General features: G+C 35.8%; 1 protein-coding gene and 1 long non-coding RNA gene across 3 annotated transcripts in view; one reads left to right on the top strand and one right to left on the bottom strand.

The window, feature by feature from the left end:
* Positions 1-23750, top strand: part of LOC134542951 (uncharacterized) — a 647441-nt gene that overhangs the window by 441453 nt on the left and 182238 nt on the right. The window lies entirely within an intron of this gene.
* LOC134543323 (uncharacterized) lies at positions 962-23650 on the bottom strand. 2 transcript variants are annotated; one of them, XR_010076909.1, is made up of 4 exons: positions 23507-23650; positions 17429-17623; positions 13496-13628; positions 962-1417 (listed from the first exon to the last, which is right to left on the bottom strand). It is a non-coding gene; the product is annotated as an uncharacterized LOC134543323 (long non-coding RNA). The 2 variants fall into 2 exon arrangements; XR_010076910.1 differs by having other exon boundaries at positions 5127-13628; positions 23507-23644.

Genomic DNA, 23750 nt, shown 5'->3' with positions numbered 1-23750 from the left:
TACAAACACGGTATCCATAGATAACATATCAGTTAATCCATGTGCAAAACTCTTGGACTGTGTGGGTGCCCCCTGGAAATTTCCTACAGATTTGCACCCCTGTTAAGACTAATGATCTTATCTGTGAATGGATGAGTTTTTTGTCAACAGAACTGGATGTTTGTGTTCAAATTGGAAAGAGGCAACCCGCCACCACCCTGATGGTTCTAAAAGGCTCTGAGAACGTGACCAATGTACACAGCAGTGGCGATGTACACTGCTCTTTTTGCAGCATACAGAATCCTGTGGACAGTTACTGACAACACCACGACAATACAGACAAATACAGAATGCTTCCCAAACCAAACCAGTTATGACGTTTGGGGAACTGATATCTGTTCCCGTCATCAGACTGGTAACGGACACTGGAAAACAGGTGGTTTGTGTACCTTTGACCCTCTCTCCTACTTGACTGTGTGTACCAAGATAGCTCATGTTATTGGCTTGTGTCTGGCTGCGAGGGCTGTTGGTTCGCATTTGTTTTTATGGTGTATTAGTTTGTTTTTGCCTGGTTTTTGTTGAATAAAGTGGGAATTTTTTTAGTGTCATATGCTTTTTAATGATTCCACGCGGTTAGTCACGTACAGGAGTTAATCTTTGAAGTGTTTACGTTCGTCAGCAACTAATTTCATATCAGAACAAATTGTTTCAACTCAATTAATTTATGAATGGATTATGCCAGTTATGGTGCTTGTTGGATGTTTGAAATTAAAGTGCAGGTAGTGGCACCCATGTGTGCATGCACACGCATGCATGCACACGCATGCACGCACATGTGTGCACACACACACACACACTGTCCCTCTCTCTCTTGCTTTCTTTGCCCTAGTCTGTCTCAAACTAGTGTAAGCATTGACCACCAGCATCACAACTGTGTAATGTGTGATCCAGCAATTTCTAGGCTTTAAATAAAACATATGTATTATAAAATTATGTGTACCATGTACTTGAAAAGTTTCTACAAACCAAAAATAATGTACACAGCACAATCATATTGAAATAATGTAAGCAATACAAGGTGATTCATAATAAATAATTATGTTATTTAATTAAAAAAGAAAAAAATTACTCTCTCTCTCTTGTTAAAGTTTAGTCACCACCTGGGCAGTGAGCATTTTTGGGAGGGGTGGCAGAAAGGTGGCGACAAGGCCACAACCTCAAAACTCCTTTATGGTGAAGGAATGTCCACACTGGCACATGCTCGAGGCAGCTCGTCCTCATCAAGGGTTGAAATCACGTCCATCAGGATCGCAGGTGGTGTCGCTACTGACACCCCTTCCTCGAAGGCCAGGTCTGGATGCAGTTTCTCCTCCATCTCTTCCCGAAGCAGTATGTGGCCAGCACTTCTGAGATCACCTCCATTACATCAAAGTGTAGGCTGTAAAACAACACATACCTATTTCAAGTATCCCTTTCACAACTGAAGTATCAGTTACAACACAAAGTGTTAAAACATGGGATAGCAATTAATAAGGCTAACGGTTTATATATATATATATATATATATATATATATATATATATATATATATATATATATATATATATATATATATATATATATATATATATATATTAAATCAACCAAAAGTTTTATCTCCACAAGTATAATGGAGGGATCCAGTGATGCAAGTTTGGGGAGGCAAAGTAAATCGCTTGTTTAGGGGAGTGACCCTATGCAGTAGCCGCTGACTGACCACAGAAATCCGAGAAAAAAAAATTAAAGTTAAAATTTACGGGAGGGCAAGGTGAGCTGGGAGAAAACGTGGATCGTTTTCCCCCAAAAGCAAAGTGCTGCTACAGTCTGAGAGTCAACGCTTATCATCTCCTGAAGATATGCTACCATGGTTGCTCACTCCGTAAACATGGTGTGGCTTCGCATTCAGAAACTGTACGGAAAGCAGAACACCTCTGTTAGTTTTTCTGTCATTCTGGTTATTCCAGAGCAAACAATCATCCATGGATTTTCTTTTCCATATGAAACTTCAGCTAAACTGAGAGTTTCTTTTGTTTTGTTAATTCCTTTTACTAAAAGAGTACTTAAAATATTTTAATCAGTTGACAAGCAAACAAATAAAAATTGTGTTGATTAAGAAATACATACTATCATACAAGAGAAACTGCACAAGTCGAGGTCCCTTCTCCTCGAGATCTAGCGAATCCCTCCGTATATTCTGACAGCGAGAGTGCATCCTGCCTTACAATAAAAAAAAAAAAAAATTAAACTATATGCACTTAAACACAACACGCGGTGAAATCTGTTAGTAAGAAGTGGAACTACTAAGACCATGTACCACTCTCGCTGATGGATTATTAAAATTCCTATTTAAATTGTTACGCAGTTTCACGCTGCGTAACTATACGACTACCAGACAGCGCCCCTGGCTATCTGATGGATACCACCCGCAGCACAGGGGCGCGCAATGTTCGATTTCTACACGCCAGACGGCACTACATCGGGGCCAATCGGACCGCTTCGACTCCGCCCGGCTTCGCGGGCTTCGTCCGGAACAACCAACGATGACGTACTTCCGCCGGCGGGTATCCAGACTGTTCCTCGGTCGGGCCCCGGCGGACTATATAAACCGGCCCAGCCAACGCTTCTGCAGGCAGTCTCCGACTGGCCCAGCAGCATGAACCTGCAGTGACTACCAACTACACAACCGGCCTCCTCCGTCACGCTGCCCGACGACGTGGCAACCGCTTCAGGAAGGAAATGGTAAGAGCCGTCGTCAGAATCTAAGTCCGTAAGGGACTCTGAAAAATTTTCAACCCAGTAGAAATATTACAAGTCCACAAGGGACTTAGAATAAATTCAAGTCGCATTTGTTTGGACTTAGAATTTTCGCAGAGTGAGGAAATAGAAAATTTGCCTCGTCTGTAGAATGAAGGGAACTGTCTCGTAAAGGTTACGGGATAAGTAAAGTAAATGATTGACTGGTGTTGAAAATAGAACGGCAGTGGGGCAGCGTGGCAAGAGGCGGAGGAGAGGTCGAATACCGCATAACGTAAAGTGTACCAACTTACAATACGTTGAGGCCTACCGTAACGTAACCAACGTAGTTTTACGTAACGGATTCGACTGAACTGTAATAGTTCCCGGACTACATGATCAACATAACGAGTACTCCTGATAGAACTTCAAACCGTAGCTACTTCGTTGAACGACTGACGAGCCGAGTAATGATAAAGACTGTTCGCCGCAATATTGGCGGGGCATCATGGCATACCGCTGTCAGTAACCAGGAGACTGTTGAATACTACTCGCTGAGTGTAAGAACGTGTGTGTAAGAACATTTTAAGTATCATAAGTTAGGCATTGATACTTACACCAGAAACACAGTTGAACTTTAAAGAATCAGACCACGATGAATGAGAATGTAAAGTAGTACGTATAATATAAACTGTACTATAAGAGATGTCAGTTTTCCTTAGTTATTTTCTTTCATATTTTCATATTCTCTAATCATAATTTGAATTGTTTGGCAATGTTAAATTCATGTTAGTACAGTTAGTTAACGTAATATTGAATGTGCCCAAAAACCAATTGATTTGATGTTCATATTTTTCTGCTAATATAATTTGCTGTTTGCCTTAAAATAAGGCGTTAACTTAATGCGTGTGACATATATTTGTGATCCGACATTGTTAATTATATTTTTCTGTTCACAGACATCGTGGGCACTTGCTGTAATCTTCAAAATCAGAAGGTTGTCATATACAGTCAAACCTCTATCTATCGTTTTTCAGGGGACCAACAAAAAAATTCAGTAGATGCGGACATTCAATGGCTGTATCCGAATACTGGCCTAATGGATCCCTTAGCTAAGGGATCCACTAAAAGTGCATCGTAGTGGACGCGGCCATCTTTGTGTTGAATCCGAATTCTCACAAGGGATGCCGATGCATCCCTTCACGCATCCACTAATTCGAGATTTCTAGGGATGCGACACTCGCATCCACTAACGCGTCCCTACATCCATTAGCTTCGGAATCGGGTTTTATTTTGTTTGTGTATAATATTACTTCAGATTTTCAGCATAAGATTTGTTAAAAACATTATAAGCGAAAGTGATAACTTAAACAGAGACAAATGAAGGCGTTAATAAATATAATAAAAATACGAATTTAAACTTAAAGGATAATTCAAAACTCATAAGTATTTTTAAAGTTTACAATTTATAAAATGTATTTTAATTCGTTCGCTAACATGTACCTGTATAACATACACGTTACATTATTTTTTAATTGGTAGGTATTTATTATTTACGTTTTGCTGAATATTCGTAGATATCCCTACACAAAATGGCTGCGTAAACATTAGTACGACTGACAGTCAACAGGTGGTGCTAGCAGTAAAAGTATTCGGATACTATCCATCCATTAGAAATGCGTCCTCTACATTGTGGCTGCATTTGCTAAGGGATGTAGGGATGTGTGTGCTAAGGACGCATCCCTATGTATTCGGATACAGCCTATATATGTGGACTTCACTCTAAGAATTTTTAAAAAAATATTTCAACCTCAAAATTAGTGTCAGAAATATATCAGTTACTTGTCATTAAAGTTAAATCAGTTGAAAAATAAATAAAAATGGAAGTATTTTACTTAATTCAATTTACACTTGCAAAAAAAAAAAACATACGCACAATAAATCTACATGGAAATTAGTCTTTTTCAATATCCTGAAGTCTGAAATATGTTTACTCATGTCATCAAATGTAGAGCTGTACTGAAGAAGCCGATTTTTCCAATATTTAGTTGAATCGGCATTTCTGCCGACTTCCGATACGCTTGTTAATTTTCGGCCGATATTACTGAAAAACGAGAGAGACTGCCATAACCTAAAAATCCACGATTACCCTTTTTGCTTTTCGTAGTAATACTGCATTTTTTCAGATTGCATTATTTCTTCGCAACATGTGCCAAACGTACATATAAAAATTTAACATCCTATTTTTTAATAATGTTCTTTATTTTTAATATGTCATAAATAAATACATTACCGTCACGGTAAATATACATCTCGGTGGTTACGGTAACTGTAGTGCAAATGTGGTGTTTACCTGCACTTTGCTGAATACACACCTTTTTTGGTGGCGAACTTAGCCCATCTTCTGCGTCACTCATATTTACCAAACAATGTAAACAACTGTTAAATTCTTAAATTGTTCGTACTGTTCCAAAGATGATAGGTACTTACAGAATATCACACATATTTTAATAATGTATCCAATATGATATTGATTTATGTGCATTCTGTTGTCATTCCTCTCAACTATTATAATGAAGCTATCGATTGTTTCTTGAATTGGATTAACATTCAGATCGATTTCATTACAATTTTCGATTTTGGCTTCTTTAGAACTGCATATATTGTGTTTATGAGACCAAAATATTTAACCATAACATCTTAACCACCAAAATTTCAAAATAGTCGTACAAATAGGTGTACGACCCTATGTTCAGACGTACGTCGTACCGAACTACGAAATAGTCGTACATGTACGACTATAGTCGTACGTCTGGCTACCACTGGTAGCTATCGTGCTTCTGTAGTAATTAAGGTATCGACAAAGAATCTTTAGTTCTTTTTATGGTAATTATCTTAGGATAACAATTGGGTTTGTACTGTAGTTATTGTACATCATCCATATTTCTTCGTAAGTTGTTGTTCATTTGTCTTTTCTTCATATTTACGTGCTCCATTACTTGGCTGCAGATTTAAGTTGATTTTTACTACTGTATACTATCGTTACTGTTTTTATGACGGTTTCATTCTAAGAAATGGTTATTTCTGCAAAATCTTTATGGTTAAACGATCATCTATTATAATTTATAGTGACGGGACCACATATTTTGTACGATCAATGCGGACAAAACGATAATTCGAACATCGGTACAAGCGGACTTTTTTAACCTTAGTTGTATGGCAATTTTGCCGGGACCGTAGAAAGTATACGATAAACACGGACAATCGATACATGCGAGAAATGCGTGTATTGAAGGTAGTGATGGGCAGAACGGTTCTTTTGACAGAATCGGTTCTTTTGGATCAGTTCCGTGGAATGATTCGTTCATCTCGGTCAATTCGTTCTTTTCTGTGTATGGGATCTGGCTCTTTTATCAGGTGTCGTAACTCGTTCATCCTTTAGAGTATTAGGTACGTGTTTTTGTATTTGAATTTGAACATTGCTTTCCGTAGCCAGTGAATCACAGTTACGTATATGAAACAAGATTATTAATATTTTATTACTTTTTAAGTTACAAATATTAATATATAGGCCATTTACACTCTAGTGACAGTAAAGTTTTTACATGTAGACCAACACATTTAGAGAAAAAAAGACCAAAATTTAATACTACTACTGCGATTCAGTATGAAGAGAAACAAATGAAGTACATTAATTAACCCAAAAATGGTAAGTGTGTACATTTAATGTGTACCTCCCTGTTATTTTTAATTCATACGTTTTTTTTTTTTTTTTAGTTTTTTATTTCCAAATTTGTGTATGTGAATGTGAAAAAGCAATTTTAAACCACTACTTAACAGTTGACATTTTCAGGTATAGATACTTTTCATGTTACCCTATTTTATTTGATCAGTTATCGTTTGCTCTTGTGAACATGCGCACGCTGTGATTACTAATTCTTCAGACTCCTGACGTCATCAATCATTTCACGAACGAATCAGACCGGGCGCGTGGCCGGTTCTCTCATCTCGTTCTCTCCGCGTTTTCGTTCTTCCGAATCTTTCAAGGTACCGGCTCTCAAAGAGCCGGTTCTTTACATCGCGAACGAATCGCAAGATTTCGTTCTCTCAAGATTCATTCTTTTTGAACGAATCGTTCACGAACGACCCATCACTAATTGAAGGATGTGACGTTATTACAAGTTTTGTTAATAAACGCACTTTTGTTTCTCGAACTTTAGAACCTCTTTCTCAGATTTCAACCCTTGTCCTCCCGCCCTTCCGGACTAGAGGTAACAAAATATTTGATTTCAATATAAACAATCAATATGCCTCTGTTGCACAAGCTAATATGGATTCTGTATCGATTCCTGCAGAGTTATCAAAAGGTCATCTGTATAGTTACTGCAGAAAGGAGTTTACTGTGAGAAAGAATGCTGTGAGAGAATGAGAGAAGCAAGTTTATATTCAAACCTTAAAGAAAAAAGTTACACCCAGTGCCAGAAATCGTATTATCTTGAATAAACATCTAAGATCTGTAAAACCAAGCTAAGCTTAACTAATGATAGCGATGATGAGTCTACATTAGAAAAGTACAATGGAAGAGAAATATTAGACAAATATCAGGATCTTGAGGTGAAATAAAAATTATGCTAACAATGCTTTCTCCAATCTTGTCAGTTGAATGGAACTGGAGGCTAACAAAGACATGAGGAATACAAATCTATCTCCATAAGATGTGGTATGTGTGTGTATATATATATAGACACACACACACATACATAAACTTACATCTAGTCATTTCCACAAACTTGGAAATAATGTAAAGGCACCTGAAGCTGACACAATCGAAGACAGTGATGAGGCTCTGAGAACAAAAATGTGGAAATGTCACGTTAAAAATTTTTTTAAAGATTTAATGTTTATGAAGATAATGACAATGATAATGTCTATGATGATAGTGACTAAGACTCAAGATATTTTAAAAACATTGATAACAAATGTTTACGGAAGAAGGTAGGAGGAGAGATTTATTACACATTGTGGATAGATCCATTCAAGTGATATGTATTTTGTCACTTGAAGCAATTAGAGCCATTGTAGCCTGTTGCAGCAATTAGCCACATCAGGGTGGCCACTCTTTTGGCAAAAACAAATTCCAGTATTTTTAAAAATTTTATAATTTACAATAAATTTTACTATGCTAATAGATATAAAGCTATCCATTTTGGTTACATCAGAGCTAATTAAATCAAACAAAACATTTAATGTTAAATAAAAAACCATTTAATACAATATTAAAAGTAACATTAAAATTAAAAGTATTCCCGTAAGAATATATTGTACGTTACCAACAAGACCTTCAATAACATGTTTCCTGAATGTTTTGTTTAGTTTGGTACATGTTATACAAATGAAAACTATTTACAAGTGAGACTTCTAAAATCCAAAAATAAAGTTTGCGCCACCACTTCAAACTTTTTTTCACAAAACCATAACTGGTGCAATAATGATCTGCTCGATCAACGGCTCCCATGTGTGCTGTGTAATCTATTACTACCTGTGGCTTAGGAATCTCTTCATTTTTGTTTTTTGTAGTTCTCTGTACCATCATCACATTAGAATTGTGACATGTACTCAACATAGTTATATATCGTTTATCACGCCAAGCTAGCACCATTATTTTATCATCTTTTCTGTAGGCTTTCACATCATGTACTTTGAGTTTTAGGTTTTTTTTCCTAATTTGAATTGGAAGTCCCTTCCTATTTTGCAGTACAGTTCCTGTCAGATAAATACCCTTTTTCAAAAGCTCATTTGCAAGGTCAACACCTGTATAAAATCTATCTGTATAGAGGAAGTACCCCACTTTCTGTGTAATGTTCTGAACCATTGCTATCAATTCCAAAATTATACGAGAAGTGAAAGTAAGATCGGGTCGTAATAAGGCATTGGTAGTTACAGAACCATAATATGGTATCAGGCCTAAAATGTAACCATTCAGTGAATCTGCTATTACATAAATCCGAAGACCCCACTTAGTTGGTTTTTGTGGGTTATACATTTTGAAAACAACCCTGCCCTTGAAATTTACAGTTGATTCATCTGCTGCTAAACGTTGACTTGGACTATAGTATTCTAAAAATGTACTGCCAGTATATTCAACAATGTTTTTCACTTTGCTGAGCCTAGACATCATTGGCCTACATTCTCTTTTTGCAGCATCGGGAGGAGACACATGTAATGCCCAAAAAATTTGTAAAAAAACGTTTCCGGGTGAAAATATCTTTGAAAAATCTAGATGAATCCAACCAATCCTCTGAAAAAAAGTCTTGCAGAGATGTTTTTGCTTTTTGTCCCATATTCAACAAAACTCCGTGGAAAGCCATAATTTCTTCCAGAGATACATCTGTCCACCCCCACCAAATGGAATGTTGCTTCAGTGGCATAATCTTAGGAATTTTTTGTTTTGCATAGGAATTTGTTTCTGCTGCAATTTGCTGGAAAAGACTAACACTGAAAAAAAGTTGAAAAAACTGTACAGCATTAGTTGGTTTATCATGTAAAGGTGGCCTTTGAGTCAAATGGAAGACAATCAAAATTGCTGTCATTTTCCGTGCAATCCTTCCAATTATCGCAAACAGTGTCTTGTACCTCACTCTCACTATCACTGTTTTCATCGCTGGAAACCACATTACTATCATCAGATAAAAAGAAATCAGAATCTTCTTCATTATCATCTTCTAAATCACTACCAAAACCTTGAAAATCACTTTCGCTGCTTGTTGACATTGTTGTAACCAAGGAGTGTTTTCATAGACATAGCTATACAGAGGTGCACCTAGGAAATAAAATATGAAATAAATTTCATAGATGTATGAACTAAAATACATAGAGTAACCTTTGCCTGAGACCTTTAATAACAACATAGAGAAACATGGTTGTGTTCCAAAACATCCATAGAACATTGTAATGTCATTTAGATGTATGGAGAGCCAGGCTCGACAAAGGATTGGAACAGGAAATGAAAGATGGAGAACCTGGCTCGACATAGGAGTGCAAAGGGTTAATTTCCAAGCATCTAGTTAGTAGAGCTTATTTTTGTGTTTAGATGCCGAAAATAGTTACGGTTTTCGATCGAGAACGAGAGATGAAGCAGGAAGGATTTTATATATTTGATGTTAAGGATAAGATAATAATGTGTAAGTTTTGCAACGTTCGTGTGGACTGGATGCGTCGAGACACATACCTAAAACACGTTTCTAACGCAACTCATAAAAAAAAATTATGTGCAGCATCAACGTCGACTACCGGTACTGCAAAACAGACGTCTATCGAAGCTGCTTTGCAAACTTCTAAAAACATAGTTGTAAACAAACAACAAGTTATAATTGACTTTGTTGAAATGATGGTGGGGGCAAACATACCTTTGGAAAAAGCAGATGACCCAAACATGAGGACCTGGTTAAATAAATATGTTCAAGGTACTGTGGTTCAGTATTTTTATTGCATTTTTAAATTTTTTTTATTATTTTGTGTGTGCGCAGTAGTTAAGCACCATTTGGCCAATGAAATAATTCTACAGTTCATCATGCCCGCATAAAACTTTAGGATGAGTAATGTGAATGTAGGCCTCCTATAGCTTTGTTACAAAAATCAGTTTTGGGACTAGAGAATGTAACTTAGTAACCAGAAAAATGTTATAAATGAGAACTTACAATCAGGGTTTCATTGTATAAACATATACTTAATATACTTTTTGTATAATTCCAGGTTCTGGAGATCTTCCTGTGGCAAATACACTGCGTGAAAATTATTTGCCAAAACTAGGCGAAATGAAACAAGAATACATAAAGAAGTGTGTTGAAAATCAGAAGGTCATTCTCATGTGCGATGAAACCACTGACAGGACTGGTAAATGCATGTTTGTAGTGTTGATAAAAGTGCTGTTGTTCAGTTCAGAGCAGACAATATTTGCAGGAGAAGTTAAAGAGCTACAGGGTGCTACAGGTTCAGAGTGCACACGAGTTATTTTGTCGACTCTTAGTCAATGTGGCATACAGTATGATGATGTTGTGGGAATTGTAAGTGACTCTGCTAGGTATATGACCTCTTGCATTTCCACACTGAAAGAAATACTTTCCCCTGGTGTGGTTCACATTCAATGCTGGGCCCATAAATTAAACCTGGTTGCAAGTTTATGTAGCTTTGAACTGGCAGAACTGAACCAGTGCATTGCCAACACCAAACATGGATTCTCGAATGCGAGAAAACGAAAACACCGGTACATTTCCTTCTTGAAAGAGAAATACCCACAAGAAGAAAAGAAACCCCTACTGTTCCCTAGTCCAGTTATGACGAGATGGAACTCTTGGTTTATTTCTGCCAAGTACGTTGCCGACTACTTGGACGACTTGGTGGAGTTTTTTGGTAAGGAGGAGGAAGGAAGTAGTGCTGTGACACACTTCAAAGACCTGTCCAAAGAGAGCATTGGTGTAATCAGATGTTCAGCTGTATTTTTGGTTGAACATTTCTCTGCCACAACCAAGGCCATAACTGAATTTGAAGGGTCAGGACATGCACTTGTGCACAAACTCCATGGTACACTTACCAATCTTCAAAATCAATATCTACTTGCAAGCAGAGGGTGCCTAGGAGAAGAAACAAGCTCCCTTATTGCCAAGTTGCCCACTGCTGTTAAAAGGCAAAGTGTTCGTGATATCTTGGTTGCCCTAGGATTGAAGTGCCACAGTAAACTTTCTTCTCTAATGAGCCAGGATCCTGCTAGAGAAATAATTTTTGGTTTAAGTAAATTATTCAACACAAGACATATTGCAACCAACACAGTCAATGTTGATTTATGTGTCAGTGCCAAGAAGATTCCCATTCTTGCTGAAGTCTCGGACCAAGAGTTTCTGGAAGGCTACCTAGCCTTTCAAGGCCAAGTAGTTGACCTTCAGAAAGAAATGAAGGATGTTGATGTCACCACCGTATTGCTGGGACTGCAAGATCAGCACAACAAGTTTGTTCAAAAGTCTCTGTCTGTTCTTGCAATACCACCCTCCAATGCTGATAGCGAAAGGGCTTTTTCGGCCTACGGACACATTTATTTTGTCAGACCTTCGGACAAATTTGAAACCAAACACGTTGAAAATACTTTTAACTCAATTTTTTGGGAGGAAACATAACTAGGAGAATTTAATTTCAGTGTAGCAGTACTTGTAGTGCAATATGTAAAAAGGTTTTATAATGCACACATTAATTATTTTTAAATCAAGTGTTGAATTTGTCCATAAGAAATCATAATTTTTGTTTATCTGTATTTTCTCTTGTTTATGGTACCTATATTGACTCTTAAAATAAGATCAATGTTAATATTTTGTTGTGATAAAATGCTTGATTGTTCCAAGTTTTTCAGCTCAAAATATGTTACATATTTAATGGATTGTACAGTCTCTCCACTTCATTTTCTTCTTAAATTAATGAATTGTAATACTATTCTTTCTGTAATTAATTAATAATTATAATTACTTTTCTTCTTATTCAGACCATACATTATTTTAATTTCCAAACATAGTAATATTACAACACAATTTTTAAAAAAAAACCAACATTTGGTTAGAAACAGATGGAATAGAACAGGTTAGGGGAACACAGGGTTGCTGTAAAGGAGACAAGACCAAGAAGAAAACTAGAAACACTAAAAACTTTTTAGTGTTTGCCAACTGAGTGCATTTTATGTTTAATATTAAAATTTAAAAAAATTTGAAGCAAAACAATCCTCGTTTGCCAATTTCAATTTAATATATCTCACCAAATTTTTACACCAATTTTTTGCACCGCTTTTGTAATTTTTTTACACCGAAATGAGCCAGTTTTATTTACCATTTTCTGGGGTCCCTACTAATTGTTTTAGTCCAGGTATGAAGAGGCTCAGCATAGAAGTCTATTCCATCACAGTACTTGCCAGGTAAGTATTGAGTTATACAAATTTGTGTTTATCAGTGTTATAATTATTGGTCAGATAATTCGGAAGGAGACCTCTTAGCTGGAGCATGTTTTTTTTTTACTTTGATATGTTTTACACTCATCCCTAAGGGTGTTGTATTACAAATACTGTCATGATGTGAGAACGGTTGGTCGGGTTTCGCTAGCCACATAATTTAAAATGTAGCTAATGTAAAATAGCCAAATATACTTACTATGTAGCTAACCTTACCTAACCACGTGTTGAAAAGCAAACTACTTGAAGTATCACAACAAAATCTTAAAGAGTGAATGGAACATATGTTAAAAAATTAAACACCAGAAAATAGTCTCTCCTGAATTACCTTTAGTCATGTTGCTTTGAGATTTTGCATATGGTTAACTTAATTAGTTACTTTATTTATTTGTTTGAACAATAAAGGAAAACCTTGTCAACAGTGCTTGAATTGTTAAGCATACAATTGATTAACATTAGATTGGTATTGAAGTTAGTTTAAATTTGGACTAAGTTAATATAGGTACAGACAGCTTTATATAGCAGAACTTTATGATGTGTGTTTGAGGTTCTTTACAATTACGATATAATGCTTTAATTTGTTTTGTGTTGCAAGTTCAGTTGCATGTCCTCAATCCAAGACATTCTGCAATGTTGAGTATTTTCAGTTGGCAGTTTTATCAAAAACTATTTACTTAAAAAATTGTCAGAATCAATCACATGTGATGAGCATACTGAAGATTTTACACCATTGCATATGTATCTACACCTGTGCTTCCTTACCTGACATTGGTATCTGCAACTGTACTTAATCGCCTGATGTTGATGGCTGTTGCCCGGCTTTATTGCCTGGTACTTATTGCTGCTGCTCTGCTTCATTGCCTGGTATTGAGGGTTCCAGCTGGGCTTTTATCACCTGACATAGATACATTTCAAAACATTAAAAACACTCATTTTCAGTCAAGTGTAATTAACTTTGGTATTCTGTACCTGATGAAAATCTTTTCGGCCTCAATGCTGCTTAATATCATTAAATTGTAAAAATCTTCTTTGTATTACATTTTTATTAGTATATATTGTAAGTAAACTACTTTGTAGTGTGCCATGCTGAGCACGTCACATTTCTGGTTGGCTAGTTTCAGCTGAGGTCAGTTGACTGAGATATGGCTGTTGCTGCGCTCTAGCGGCACGGTAGCGCGGCGTGCCGGGTTTCGTTGTTTCTGTCCCAGTGCGACTGCTCTGCGATAGTGCACGGAGCATCGGGAGTTTTGCGCTCAGGTTTGTCTAGCAGGAATTTTGTTTTCTTGGCTGGTAATAGCAGGGAACTTTTGTTTTGATAGCGAGGTGGCTGTTGTTCAGCTGTCATAGTAACTGCCTGGACGACGAGTGGAGTAACATGTTGTCGAAGGACAAGCGACTGGAAAATTGCAATTTTAGAGATTTTACCGGATTTTGAGCTGCCACGTCGTGAAATGGTTAGTGTGTAACGACTGCAAGTTGCGCTACTGGATGAGATGGCTAGTTGCGGCGTTGATTTTCTGCTCGTTAAAACAGTGATAATGTTTATTGAGCCAAGATGATTTTCGTCTACAAATTCTGCAAAATTGTTTGATGGTCATGTGCTGCATGGTACAAGGTCAGGACATCCTATTTTGCTTGAGCATTCAGCATGTCTTGTATGAGAAGATGAGAAGCCATGTTGGCTTTTACAAGCCTTGTGGGAGTGGTATGTTTCATACCCGGAACTTTTCGTGGGAGCTGACAAAGAATTTAACAGGTTTAAATATCTGAATGTTTTGGCTTTGAACCTGTCTGTTCCTACGCATCAACAAGTATGAGTTCAAATTGTAGTTGGTTTTTAGTATTGTTGCAGGAATTTTTGACTTGGATCGGCTTCGAGAGTATTGCCGGCTTTATTTTAAGATAAGTTACCTTAATTGAAAAGTGGAGGCAGAGAAAAATACTGGTAATTTTCTATTTTCCTGTCTGACTCTAAAAGTACTATTTATGGTTGCATGTTTTAATTTAATGAGGCACCCAGGTGATGCATCACAAATATATTGGATTAAATCTTGCTGGGAAAAAAAACAATATATAGCACTGAACAAATAGTTGAGATAGCTGGATGTGTTATAAAATAATTTTGTCGTTTACATTATATTTTTGGGGAAAATTTAATTGCGGCTGTCGGTGCTACGAACAGAGTCAAATATTTTGTGAAACCTTGAAGCTATCGAAATAGAGTTGTAGTCTGAACACTTGCAAGTAATAAGAGACTTAAGATTTCATGCTTGTAGCAAAATTATTTAAACTGTTTAAAGATAATGAACAGTAATGTAATCAAAGATATATTTTATATAAATATATTTTTATCAAAGTAATTGTTTTTTATCATGCATATATAAAAGTATTTGATATATAATGTTGTTGGTATATCAGATAGGCTGCCACTTTGATAATATTTTGATACAAGGATTAATAGTTGGTTACCTTGATACATTTTTGCTTGTTTATTAATTGAGAGAAGTTGAGGCAAAGGTGTTTTTTGTTTACATCTGTTTTATGATTTCACACCGTACTGACAAAATAATTGTGCATTTTGGCGAGCCTATTTACCTGTAAAAGTATTGGATTTGATCTTGTGAGTACTTTATATTTCTTTGCTGATTTGCACGACAATATTGAGATATTACATGAAGATATTTTGGCAATATAATTAGCTGTGCTATTTTCATTTATAATATTTCCTTTGTGAGACAAGGTGTTAATTGGACGTATTCTCTTTGCTGTGCTATTGAAGTTTTTTTAAATTAGGTACTGGAGTAATTTTAAATCGGTTTTATACAGTGAGTAAATTAAAAATGTTTGTGTTGATTGTCCAATTTGAGAGCTCAATAATTTTGATTTAATATTTTAATATTTTTGGAAGTACTGTTGAAGATATTTTGGCAATATAATTAGCTGTGCTATTTTCATTTATAATATTTCCTTTGTGAGACAAGGTGCTAATTGGACATATTCTCTTTGCTGTGCTAGTGAAGTTTTTAAAAATTAGGTACTTGAGTAATTTTAAATTGGTTTTATAAAAAACTGGCATAGGTTTCGATTTTAAGGAGAATGTGTATCTGTTAAGCTCTGATAACAATATACTTATGTGAATACACAGTGTACGTTGCCTGTTGTTACCTACAGCTTACACCTCTAATTTTTGAGTTGAGGTTACCCTGGAATCACTTTGCTGATGAGTAAAGTAAAAATGTTTGTGTTGATTGTCCAATTTGAGAGCTCCATAATTTTGATTTAATATTTTAATATTTTTGGAAGTACTGTTGAGCTGTAAAGTAACATTGTTGTGTGATTTAAAGTTTGGAGCGCTCATATTACTGTTATGATTTTGTTGATATTTCAAGAACTTAACAGCAATTAAACTTACCTGACCTCAACCTAGTCTTTTTCCATCATTACTACCTTTTGTTTTTAATGCCCCCCCCGCCGGGCGAAGTTGTGAAAAGCAAAAAGGTAGTGACAGCAGTAATCCATATCAATTAAAAGTACATTCTACTGTCTAACCCCCTATTGCCCACATTATTTGTGTGTAATTCTTCCCTATGGTGATACAAAGTTTACACTGCCAATATTTATTTATTTATTTATTTATTTATTGTCTTTATTGGTGGCGAAGTTAAGGCGGTACACCTTCTCTTACACTTAACCACTTTTCTGCAATTACATCAAAGATTTGAATATTAGAAACTAAGCATGATATAGACTAAATATTAAGAGAACAAATTAAAATTTTAATTTAATGTTCAAATATTAACTATTACAAAAGATTCAACCATAACTAATTATAAAGTGATTAAAAACTAAGCATAGACATACATAAAAAGGAAAGTAATTAAACATACAGCAAATAGTATCAAAACCGAGAAAAAAAAACATTAGGTGCTACTACATTAAAACCAGTCACTCGCTCATTCACACACAGAATCAAGCAGTAGGGTAGCAGCGAAGTGGTCATGGTAAGCAGTTGTTACAAAGATGTTTTTTCAGCCTGTACTTAAAGGATGCTAGATTTTTTGTTTGCCTTGTCGCTTGGTCTAATTTATTCCAGAGCCTGCTCTCACGGTTGCAAAAGATCCCGATAGACATTTGGATGAGTGCACTGGGATAGATAGCATTGGGTTGCGTGTGGATCGCGAGTCATGGCTATGGTAACTATGTAGGTAATTAATACTGGCTGACATATTGAGGTGATACCTGCTGCAGCACCTTATAAGCAAGGATAAGTATGTGCATTTTGCGTCTTTGTGCGAGAGTGAGCCATTTTAACTGCTGGTAGTATTGGGTTAGATGATCACGTAATTTAAGGTTAAAAATGTATCTTACGCAGCAGTTTTGGAGTTTCTGTAGTCGCTTAGCTAGTTTATCAGTTAGATCAGGAAAGAGGACATCGCAGTAATCAAAGTGGGGCATAATTAATGTTTGAACAAGCATGGTTTTAATACTAATTGGAAGCAAATTTTTTAACCGTCGTAAGCAGTGAAGGGAAAAATGTACCTTGAAATGCTTGTTTTCTGTTCTCAGAGCAGAGCAATAGTTTTTTTTCTCCAAACATAGTGAGGTAAAAATAATTATTTATTTATGTTTTTTTTACATGTCCACCAACAGTTGGACAAGATTTAATTTTAAATTAAAAAAAAAAAACCATCTTACGTCCTGCAGGACGAGCAGCAGGTTGGACGCGATCTCGCTGCTCTGCTGGGCCGGCACGTCCTGTGGGTCCCTGAGCGCCACCGAGCCGAGTGCGCGGCAGTGGAACCCTCCAGGTCCGGAACAGCACCCTCGCGCCTGGCGCACTCTCATGATGGCTTGCAATACGTTGTTTGAAGCAATCGCAGACATGCTTCCCTGCAGGGATGAATTAGAATGCAAATATCTACAAACAAACAACACTGCACCAGGGTAACTTATTAAAAGCTTAGCTTATGTTTTATATTTAATGATTTAGGTTAAACTATGCTATTATAAAACTGTAACTGTGTGCCTGTTTTGAACATCTCGCAAAAAATACTGAACCAATTTGTATTAAAATATTTGTTTTTAAAAGTTTATGTTTAGAATTAAAAACTCGCTTCAACGATAAAAAATTTTTTTTAAAAAAAATTTCCAAAAATTGTGATTTAATAAATTTCTTTGTGATAAAATTTAATTAGAAAATGTTTAATATTTATATAGTTGTATTAGAAAAAAGTGCGTGACCTGTGGTACAAGAAATATTTTAATGATTGTAAAAATTATTATAAGTTTTAATAGTCTTTTCTTTCCCATGTAATTCAAAATGATGGGAGTGGAAGACATAAAACTGTACAAACGCGGCTTTTTGGTAAATAATAAAATGAAATTTTTAAAATGGCATTTGAGTAATACATATTTTCCATGATTTTACAACAAAAAAAAATCGTTATTACTTTAGTGAGTGCCAAAACTAACAGGAATTTTAAAATTTCACATAAGTTAACTTATCACTTTTAATTTTCAGCTTTCCCCGAAACCTATGCTATCACATATAAATAGTAGAGCACTATACAGAAAACCTCACAAATACACACTTTAAATCGCTACTTAATCAACTTTAAGAAAGAAATTAAAAGTATTTATCCCATTTGACAATGCTTCGGAGGAATAAACTTATAACATTCACTAAACCACAGAACTGATAAATTCACTGACGCAGACTCCTGACGACAAACATGGTGCTAATCAATCAATACTGTTTTATTGGCAAATACTGTGAATGCTATTTAATTAACTACTGCAATTATTACAATTCTCTTCATACTGCAATTGATACAATGCTCTTCAAACAAACATTAGGGGATGATAGAAACTACAACAAACTGTTTTTAGATTTTGTTATGCTGAAGCCGAAAGTGTAAAGTATTACAGTCAAAAGTTTGTTACGTTACATTACGTACGTTTAGATTTTGAGGGAATGTAATTATTTGCCTATACTTTATACATTATGTTTGCTATTGATCATAATATTCAGAGCTGTTTGGGATTTTGAATCATATCAGTGCCAATTGGAATACAGTAGAATCCCGCTAATCCGAACTAATTGGAACCGAACCCTGTTCAGATTAGCGAAAATTCGGATTAGGAGGAAATTTGTCATATAATGCTATATATTGCCTTTTTGAGGCATATTTAGTGTCTGATATGTCAAATATGTATGAACGGTCAGACGAAAAATACACCTTCATTATTTAGCATTCATATTTAGTATTATATAATATTTTCAATTATTCACACAGCCTAAAATGCAATATCAAATATTCCTAGTTTAACAAATCCAACAGCCTACATTACATGACAATATTAGGTCGAAATGAAGGGCGGATCGTGAGTGTGTATTAGCGGAAGGGCAGTGACCTTCAACCAGAGTGAACAAAGCCCCCATCCTCCTTACCTTATAGTCTTACGCATTCCTCTCCTCTTCCGTTCCCAACTATGATGAGTCAGACAGTCAGTGCGTCACATGCTACTGATATGGCACCTGCTACTGCACACTTGCCCTGTGTTTTGTAGCCCTTGTGAGCTGTGTGTAGTGTGTTTTTTTTACATTGTATACTTGTCCGTGCTGTTGGTCATCATGACAAGCAAGCGTAAATATAACTCGTGTACATTAAAAGAAAAACTGTAAGTGCCACTCTGTTATCGAAAGAATTCGCTGTCGCCAAAGCAATCATTTCCGAGTGGAAAAGAACAGAGGTAAAATTGAGCAGTTTTGTACTACCAAAAGTGAAAAAAATTATTGAAAAACGTAACAGAACGATAGTCTTCTTATGGTTTACCCAAGAAGACAAAAAGGAATCCCTATCACTGGCCCTCTGAGTCAAGAAAAAGCGCTTTAATTGAACAAGCACATGGATGGTGACGCATAATGTACGGCTAGTTGGGGTTTCTTAGACCGATAGAAGAAACGATATGGATACAGGCAGCTTACAATAACTGGGAAGAAACTGTCAGCGAACAACGAAGCAGCTATTGAATACCTTGAGCAGTTAAGATATAATTTCTTTCTACTCGCCACAGCAATTTATAACGCGGATGAGACGGGACTTAACTATAAAGCATTGCCTACCAGAAGTCTTGCACAACAAGAGAAAAAATCCGCACCAGGGTTTAAAATGGATAAACAACGCCTAACTGTGTTAGCCTGCTGCAATGCTTCTGCCATAAATAAGCATCCACTGATGGTTATCGGCAAATCGGCAAAACCACGCTGTTTTAAAAACATGAACATGAACACTCTCCCTCTATTTTACAGAAACCAAAAGAAAGCTTGGATAAATCGTGTCTTGTTACAAGACTGTTTTGAAAAACAATTTGTGCCAAAAGCAAAGGCTTTTAACAAAGAAAATGGATTGCCCCCCAGTGCTTTGTTTCTCATAGACAATGCTCCATCACATCCTGAATAAATGCAACTTGTTTGCGGTGATATCAAAGCCATTTATCTCCCACCAAACGTCACTTCAATTTTGCAGCCAATGGACCAATGAGTTTTGCAGGCTATGAAACAGAATTACAGAAAAATGCTTCTTCGTAGCTTGCTTGAAGAGAATGAAGAACTGACAATCTTGCATAAACTCAAGAAAATCACCATCAAAGATGTCATTTACTGGGTAGCAGAAGCTTGGGAGAAAACACAAAAGGAATCTTTACAGAAATCATGGAGAAATCTCTGGCCTGATTTAGAGTTTGTCCAAACGGTCTTCCCCCCAGCAAAAGAAAAGTTTTAACTTCAACTAGTGAAAAAAATTGTACCAGGTGGCGAAAAGGCAGAAGAGTGCATTGAAAAGTGGACGGCCATTGACTCTGGCCACGAGGAATACACAGATGAAGATATCGTAGCAGCTGTGCAGGGAACGTCAACTGATCTCAATGCAGACAACAGTGAGGAAGAAGGGAACGCGCAGACTGATGTTTCTCACACTGCCGCAGCCAGCGCCCTTGATCTGGCTTTTCGCTACGTCGAGCGACATGCCGATGCAAGCCCAACAGATGTTATATTTATGGGGCGTTGGCGAAACATTGCATCTTCAAGCCGATTTATTGCATTGCGTCAAAGGAAGATTAGGTACTGACTTTACCTCTTAGATAATGGTTTGCTTTTTTACGTTTTGTTTTGTGTCAATCCTGTACAAAACATGAATTCTACATATAATATGTAAGTAAATTCAAAAATTTTCAATACGTACATATGTATTTAAGTACTATGTAAGTAATTATATTTTTTCTCTTTTCAGTTAGAAAGTGAAATAGTTAAATTATAAGTTTACTCTGTACATATTAATAAACATACAATATAACTTGAAAAAACTTGTTTTTCTTTACTTTTCCTAGTTCTTAAATGTTATAAAAATTAAATTTTTTTTTGTCCTAGCCCTGTTCGGATTAGGCGGATTTTCGGATAAGCGGGGTTCGGATTGGCGGGACTCTACTGTAGTTTGTTCGTTTGTTCAAGTGGTTGTTAATGATTGTGGTTTGTTGGGGGACAAAATTTTCGGGATTCATCTTCTTGTAGCATAACAAACTCTGATTATTACGTGGCACTATCCTGATCATGATGTCGCAACCATTCAATACAACGTCAGCCCATTTCTTGTTTGTGGGTGTGTGTATGAGAGAGAGAGAGAGAGAGAGAGAAGGGGGAAAAAAGGAGGGAGGGAAGTTTTCATTTTTGGCATAAACATAATTTACAGAAGTAAAATTTTACAAGCAAGACTGTCAGCATAAAAATATTTAAAAAAAAAACTTGAGAACTGTTTGATTACAATTCTATGCTTACCGTTGGTGGGTTAGTGGAAGGGCTTTGCAATATTATAAGAATTTCATTACTTTACGTACATTTTATTTTCCTGTACACCAGTGTAGTTGATTGATAAATGCCATGTTTTTTATTGTAATTTAGAGTAAAGGGTTTGGATAGGTACAGTAAATTACATTTATATATTAGGTAAGGTATTTAAATTAAAAATGCTTAAGTTAGATTAAATAATAAAGTGCTTAGGTTAGAAAATATAAAAATTCACTTAACCTAACAATTTTTACATTCACATAATCTAAGAAAACAGCATTCTAAACATATTTGACTGTACCTAACCTATCCCTTCACTCAAATTAAAATAAAAAAATGACAATTATCAACAACAGTGTAATACAAGTATTGAAGTACTGCAACTATTGTGATGCCCTTCCACAAAAACACTGACAATAATTATATTAAAAAATAAAATAGTTTTCAGAGATTAAAAAAAAATTATGCTAATTTTCCCCTTACAGGGATATTTAAACACAAATTTTAATTTCACCTTCCCACTCAACAGAAGGGCTCAGTCTTCAAACTCCTTATTTCAAATCTTTATAATAATATTTTAAATAAATTTTCCGATCCAACTTCTATTGCTCCCACACCTCCATTCATTTTCAGTGGCCCCTTATCGATCTGTGAATCAGTACTTTTGTGTAGTAAAAATAAGGCTGTATCCGAATACCTAGGGATGCGTCCTTTAAGTTCACGTCCCTACATCCCTAAACAAATGCACCCACAGTTTAAAGGTTGCATCCTAAAGGATGTACGATATCCAAATTGTTTTACAAATAGCACTACCTGTTGGTTTGTCATTGTACTAATGTGGATAGGCATTTTATATTCATAACATCTAAGGTGTGCCAGTAAAACGTAAATGAACATTCAAAATTGTAAACAATTTCGGATGATTTCAATTATTGTTGGGAATTGAAATATGGAAGAAAATTTTAATCGCGGATTTGTTGTTCCTACAAATCAAATTAATTTACTGTTTATGTGAATTATGTAAACATAATTATACTTAAAATATGGTATGAGTACTTATTTATAAATACCATAGTTACATTTCACGTGTTTATCTTCTAGTTCAAAATCCATTTTGATTACCTAACTATCTCGTATTACACGTTCGCTCTTTAAGGGTTATGTTCACAATAACAAAGCTAAGGATGTATGGACTTATCAGTGGATGCGAGAGTCGCATCCCTAAAAATCTCGAATTAGTGGACACATGAGAGGATGCATCGACATCCCTTGTGAGAATTCGGATACAACTCAAAGATGGCCGCGTCCATTACGATACACTATCTATGGATCCCTTAGCTAAGGGATCCATTAGGCCACTATTCGGATACAGCTTAAGTTTTTATACATTGTTATAGTGTAAATCATAAGTACTCAAGGTATATTCTTACAGAAGGGTATTTACGTAAAATAAAAAAATTCCAAATATACTTTTTTTGAACACGAGATGTACGTGTATTTACCCTGAAAACAGAGTTTCTGAATTCCTACTGGTTTCTGAGAAATCACATTTTATTCTCTTTCTTCTGTGTATTGGTCTGTTTGTTTTGGAGGAATTTAGAAAACGGAATCTTTGTTTCCTGACATTTGCATTTAAAGTAGTAGTTTGGGTGACGTAGTAACGAATGATTCTAATGGATGCGAAAATTTTAAAATCGTGAAAATGGTCGATTACGTTAGGTTAGATACATTAATAATATTCAAAACATTGTAGACGGTTGTTGGGTTAGTATAGCTACATTAAAAATACTGTGAAATATTTTTATTGGTAACTTAGGAATTACCAATTTAGGATGTAGTTATCCTAACCTAAACAACCGTCCACATAATTTCAAAGTATTTTGCACTCTCCCGAGTTAAAAGGTCAAAAAGAGACTTAAAGTAAAACAAACCTTGTAGTTAGCGCTCCAAGCTATTGTGACCTTGTGTACGGTCACGAGATGTTTTGTTATTATGCATTGACGCAAAAAACATTTTACTTGTAACTTGTGGTAGAAAACAAAACAATCCAAGGATGAAAACAGCAAACACCAAACACCATAGACTAGTAGTGTGTGAAGTAAACTTTTTTTCTGTCAGGGTAACCAACCAGACTAGTAGTAAGAAGAATATATTTGGAAGTCTCATCTATATATC

This window comes from Bacillus rossius (genome assembly GCF_032445375.1).
Source record: "Bacillus rossius redtenbacheri isolate Brsri chromosome 9 unlocalized genomic scaffold, Brsri_v3 Brsri_v3_scf9_2, whole genome shotgun sequence".
Classification (NCBI taxonomy): Eukaryota; Metazoa; Arthropoda; class Insecta; order Phasmatodea; family Bacillidae; genus Bacillus; species Bacillus rossius.
This window is presented reverse-complemented; position numbering and strand designations above follow the sequence as displayed.